Source organism: Oncorhynchus masou, chromosome 16 (genome assembly GCF_036934945.1).
Source record: "Oncorhynchus masou masou isolate Uvic2021 chromosome 16, UVic_Omas_1.1, whole genome shotgun sequence".
Lineage (NCBI taxonomy): Eukaryota > Metazoa > Chordata > Actinopteri > Salmoniformes > Salmonidae > Oncorhynchus > Oncorhynchus masou.
Window position 1 is genome coordinate 34491083 of NC_088227.1, and position 6845 is coordinate 34497927.

Sequence of the window (6845 nt, forward strand, 5' to 3'; positions counted from 1 at the left end):
GGCCACGGAGTGCGACGACAGGTCACAACGGATAGGGCTGAATCCCCTCAGGATAGCCAGCCATAGGAGGACCTCAGCGGATAGCTGGACACAGTTTCAGAGTGTAGTGCTCCTCTTCTAAGTGAGTAATTATGCTAGGATGGCTGCGTTTCCCCGGGGAAGGAAGCTCCGGCTCTGAGATAGTTGATAAAGGAAGCAAGCGGCCGGAGACTAAGCGGATCTCTTTGGAACACTGCAGAAGCGTGCCTCGATGATGACCCAAAATTCACCCAAGTCTTCACAGTATCCAATTCCAAAATATTGTAACCTTGTACATCCGAGGGCACTTTTTAATAGGCTGTACCACGAAAAGTTGAAAGAACAGGAAATTGGGATAAGGACCAACAGATACAGCTATAGTATAGGGTTAAAACGTGTCCAACAAGTTGGTTACTATGACAACTCTCACAATAATCTCCACATACATCGGCTGTACATCTTAGGCCTTTAACCTACTTAAACTTGTGAAAACTGTTGCACAGTAAACGTGAGACCGAATGATGTGTCATTTTCATTCACAGGTACATTTTTCCATTACAAGAGTAACCGAAAGGTTGCTAGTTCGAATTGCCATGCCGACAAGGTGTTAAACACATAATTGCCCCAGGGTTGCTATAGATAATGGCAGACCCTGGCCATGACTCCACTCGCCAGAAGGGTCTAAGGGGTAGTTGGGATATGCAACAAAAAAAACACTTCCAATTCACTTGAGTATAGTACACACTTGCACATCTGTGAAATGGGACAAATATAAGCACCCACCTAATTATTGTTATTATGAATAATAATAGTATTATCCCCAGCCAACCAGGGACAGAGTCAGAACATCTGCCAAGTAAAAAACAAATAATACTTCACTGAAAGCACAATTCATGTCCTGTTTCTGCGCAAATCTCTGATTAGGAAATGGTATGTGCTTTGGCTGCTGGCCCTGTACTTCCCGAACAGTGTACTGTCACTGTTGGCCAACTCTGGACTGAAGGGCTCGTCTGGTGCTCTCCGTGTTGGACCCTTGTCTCCAATAGTGAACTAATGAAAATTGGTTCAGTGGATTAAATAATTACACTGTGGTGAGTGTGGGCTGGGATGCCTTGCCAGATCAGATTGATGGGGAACACCTGGTTGATTCCTGTGAAGGTGATGGAAAGGGAGGGCCAGCATGGGATCTTAGCACCTCACAGCCTCCATGTGAACAACAGCCTTGGCTCTAGTTATTTCGCCTCTATGGCCTATTTATTGCCTTACCTCCCTAATCTTCTAAATTTGCACACACTGTACATAGATTTTTCTATTGTGTTATTGACTGTACGTTTGTTTGTGTAATTCTGTTGTTTTTGTCACACTGCTTTTCTTTATCTTGGCCAGGTCGCAGTTGTAAATGATAACTTGTTCTCAACTGGCCTACCTGGTTAAATAAATGTGAAATAAAATAAGCCAGGGGAGAGGGAGTGGAGGAGAGGGATCCCTTGAAAACCTTGTTCCTTGAAAGAGTGACAGTCTTACTCCCACACAGTGATCCAAGATGACATCCCCTGCCAGGACAACATCACAACTCTAACTCCTGCCCGGTGGTAAGATTTGTGGACAGTCATGACTTTTTTTGGAATCTAATGTCCTTATGTAATCTAATAAATCTACCAGTTAGCATTGTCCTCTCAAATTATAGTCCATTTGCTATTGTCCACCTGGAAGTTGGAAGTTTCTTAAAACTTCCTGTTTCCTGGAACAACTTTTACTTTACTACATTCCTAAGGAATATAATTTACTTTTTATTCCATACATTTTCCCTGACATCCAAAAGTACTTGATACATTTTCAATGCTTAGCAAGACAGGAAAATGGTCCAATTCACACACTTATCAAGAGAACATCCCTGGTCATCCCTTCTGCCTCTGATCTGGCAGACTCACTAAACACACACGCTGTGTTTGTAAATTATGTCTGAGTGTTGGCGATAGCCCCCTGGCTATCCGTACATTTAAAAAAAGAAAACAGTGCCGTCTGGTTTGCTTAATATAAGGAATTTGAATGATTTATACTTTCTGTTTTGATACTTAAGTACACTACTGGTCAAAAGAATTAGAACACCTACTCATTCAAGGGCTTTTCTTTATGTTTATTATTTTCTACAATGTAGAATAATAGTGAAGACATCAAACTATGAAATAACACATATGGAGTCATGTAGTAACCAAAAAAAAGTGTTAAACATAAATATATTTTATATTTGAAATTCTTCAAATAGCCACCCTTTGCCACTCTCTCAACCAACTTCATGAGGCAGTTACCTGGAATGCATTTCAATTAACAGGTGTGCCTTAAAAGTTCATTTGTGGAATTCCGTTCCTTCTTAATGCGTTTGAAACAATCAGCTGTGTTGTGACAAGGTAAGGTTGTTATACAGAAGATAGCCCTATTTGATAAAAGACCAAGTCCATTTTATGGCAAGAACAGCTCAAATAAGCAAAGAGAAACAACAGTCCATCATTACTTTTAAGATACAAACATCAGTCAATACGGAAAATTTCAAGAACTTTGAAAGTTTCTTCAGGTGCAGTCGCCACAGGAAAGGAAGACCAAGAGTCACCTCTGTTGCAGAGGATGAGTTCATTAGCATTACCAGCCTCAGCAATTGCAGCCCAAATGAATGCTTCACATAGTTTAAGTAACAGACACATCTCAACATCAACTGTTCAGAGTAGACTGTGTGAATCAGGCCTTCATGGTTGAATTGCTTTAAGGAAATTACTACTAAAGGACACCAGTATTAAGAAGAGACTTGCTTGGACCAAGAAACACGAGCAATGGACATCAGACTGGTGGAAATCTGTCCTTTGGTCTGATGAGTCCAAATTAGAGATTTTTGGTTCCAACCGCCGTGTCTTTGTGAGATGTGGGTGAACGGATGATCTCTGCATGTGTATTTCCCACCATGAAGTATGGAGGAGGAGGTGTTATGGTGTGGAGATGCTTTGCTGGTGACACTGTCTGGGATTTATTTAGAATTCAAGGCACACTTAACCAGCAAGGCTACCATAGCATTCTGCAGCAATACGCCATCCCATCTGGTTTGAGCTTAATTGGACAATCATTTGTTTTTCAACAGGACAATGACCCAACACACCTCCAGGCTGTGTAAGGGCTATTTGACAAAGAAGAGTGATGGAGTGCTGCATCAGATGACCTGGCCTCCACAATCCCCCAACCTTAACCAAATTGAGATGGTTTGGGATGAGACGGACTGCAGAGTCAAGAAAAAGCAGCCAGCAAGTGCTCAGCATATGTGGGAACTCCTTCAAGACCGTTTGAAAAGCATTCCAGGTGAAGCTGGTTGAAAGAATGCTAAGAGTGTGCAAAGCGGACATCAAGGCAAAGGGTGGCTATTAAAGAATCTCAATTATATTTTTTTTTTCTTTTGTTCAACACTTGTTTTGGTTACTACATGATTTCATATGTGCAATTTCATAGTTTTGATGTCTTCACAATTGTAGGAAAATATAGTACAAATAAAGAAAAATCCTTGAGTGAGTATTCTAAAACTTTTGACCGGTAGTGTATATTTCAGCAATTACAATTACTTTTGACATTTAAGTATATTTAAACCAAGTACTTTTAGACTTTTACTCAAGTAGTATTTTACTGGGTGACTTTCACTTTTACTTGAGGCATTTTCTATTAAGGAATCTTAACTTTCACTCTGTATGACGATTGGGTACTTTTTCCTTTGATTCATTATTATGTAACTGGCAGTTAACATAAAACAAGTACATCATAACCTTCCAAAGATACCCAAGGCTTCAATTGTGAATGCAGTGATTCAGCACACACACAAAGTACACACACAAAGTACACACACAAAGCCACGCTGCAGAGGCAGTTGTGTGAACCATCTTTTTTATACTCCTGTGTGAATTAATGTGCTTTTAGCCACAGGCAGGAATTAGTTGCTCTTTTCAACAGTTGGTCTTTTTATAATCTGGTTTGGAGGCAGACAGTGGAGAAAAAAACGTTCTCATTCGCATGGCTAAACTCTAAATGACGCTCAACTTTGACCCAGGAGTGAGTGAGTTGGGGGGGGGGCTGATCTGCGGCAGACAATGTCAACTTCAACGTATACTGGTGTCATGGGTATAGTAGGATTTGGCTGAGCTCATAAATTATATTCTATAATACGTTTGAGTCGTCTCTGTGTTACATTAAACCTACTGTGGGTCTGGTGGATTGTAATGAAGTTGTTTCTATGTATTTGGTTAGTAATGCTAAAATGTTACATTTGGCTCTATAGTTTGGTCAAAAGCCTGGGTTTTCATTCATTGATAATAATACTGTTCATTCAGTTTTAGAAATTCCTCCAACGTCAAGATGTCACCTCATATAAAACATTTGATCTCAAATCCAAAATGCTGGAGTACACAGCCACATTTGACATTTTAGGGCCACTGCCAAAATACATACATAGGGGAGTGTGCGTGTGCGTGTCTGTTTCTTTTTTTAATCTGTCAAATAGCTTTTAAACCCTTGACAGCTTTCAAATATTTTACCACAAGAAACCAAAACATCAACATTTCATTAGCACCTTCTTTAATATACCTGACCACCATCCCTGTCTCTTACTCTGACCACCTCCCATCTTAGGCCATCTGCACTGCTCCAATATTCCACTGTTGTCAGGGATAATATTCTATCAACTGTCATGTCAATGATATGACACGGGCATCTCTGCCTGGCAGCTTTGAGCCACAGGCCCTGATCTCTCCGTTCTCCTATTTAAATGACTGCAGTGTATTCCTCAGCCCTTCTTCTCATCGGAACACTTGATTCTTTTTTATTTGAATCCCTTTCTTGGTCCAACTGTAAAAGGACCCATGGTATTAGTATTCATAGCTGACACATCACAACATCTATTTCTCTTTCAGGTGGAAAGTGTTAGTTTTCAATTTGAATAGAGATAGCTAAGACACTTGTGCAGAAATATAGCAAAAATAAAAACCCTCTTTTGAGTCAAGAAGAAAATAATGTATTGTAATGAATAATGTAATGAAAAAAGAAATGAATGAGTGAAACAGCTTGCCACTACCTGCCTTAAAAACTCATCCCAATAAACCAAATGACACATAACAATACACTCTTTTTAAAATGTATTTCCTGGGTGAAAAGTAAGGTTTGAGAATACGGTTTATAATGCAGTGTGTCACCCCATGAAAATATACTGACAAAATATGTTTATGGTAGGCGTGTAATTCAGTGGGGATGTTAACTGAAATAAGCTTGTGTGTCACGTTCTACTTCTAACACTTCTATGTGTAACACTGTGGTTGGTTTCATATCAGTGGTACATGGTGACATGTTGAAAAGGAATGTCTCTTTTATGGTGCCATAATCATAACATGCTTTATAAAGTTCCAGATCATGTTAATGCCAACCTTACTGTATGAAAGTATTATGACAAAACATTCACATTTGTAGTGGTTCCCTTTCAAAGACTTGTTTTGACGTACAGTATCACATTTATACTGTATTTTTTTCACTCTTTATGTGATGCGTAATGCAGAGATTGCGGGAAAAATAATGATCATGTCACGGCTTTCGTTGTGGGAAGGAGGAGCAGACCAATATGCAGCGTAGTTGTGATTCATATTATTTAATAAGGAAACTATACACGATGAAACTAACAAAATAACAAACGTACGAAAACAGCCCTATCTGGTGCAAAACACAGAGACAGGAACAATCACCCACAAACACACAGTGAAACCCAGGCTACCTAAATATGGTTCCCAATCAGAGACAATGACTAACACCTGCCTCTGATTGAGAGCCATATCAGGCCAGACATAGAAATAGACAAACAAGACGTCCAACATAGAATGCCCACTCAGATCACACCCTGACCAACCAAAACATAGGAACATACAAATAAACTATGGTCAGGGTGTGACAGATCATTTAATTACCATAGTGAATTATTGTAATGTTTGTTAATGTGCCAATTAATCCCATAAGGTATGGGTTGCCAATTGGCGATTTGACATGAAAATGCAATCTCATTCATTCATTCATTCATGCACAGAGATGAGTTCGGATTGGTCTGCCGTGTAGGACGCTTCTGTCCATTAGAGCTGGTCAGTATGTGTAGGTAATCCTGTTTAACACAGCTTGTATTTCAAAATATATATATATTTCACGCAGTAGAATTGCATAGGTGTTGCTCTCCACTTTCTGGAGGACCGAGTTTTGAAATCAGTGGAATTAGAGTATGATAGCTAAGGAGAACAAAAAACATCAATTTCAACATGCAACAATTTCCACAGAAAAATCTCAAAAACTAAATTAGTGGAGGAACTGTGCAGAAGCAAACTTTGGTAAGGAATTACATTAAAATTTCCCTCTGGTTTTTATACAACCATGTTTTCCCAAAAACGCTCATAAATATCTGCTCCCAATGAAGACTCAAAGATGTCTGCAGAAAGAATGGGGTGTCAGCTATGACATGACATCTTGAATTTGAAAAAAAATGATTTTGGCTGTTCAACTACAGAAAGGGAATAGGATTTACACCCGGTAATGGAATCACGATAACAAAATTACATCATGGATTCCTGATCTGTACTACAAAAAAATGCACAATTATGGATATGAATATCATTCTCATGTTTCACAAGTTTGGACATCGCAGTAGAGTACAGTAGCGTACTGTATAGTACAGTACAATATATTGTACTTTACTATACTTTTTTTTACTGTACTCTACTCACTTTACAGTACTGTACAATCCGAACTTGTGAAACATACATCTATGATAGGTT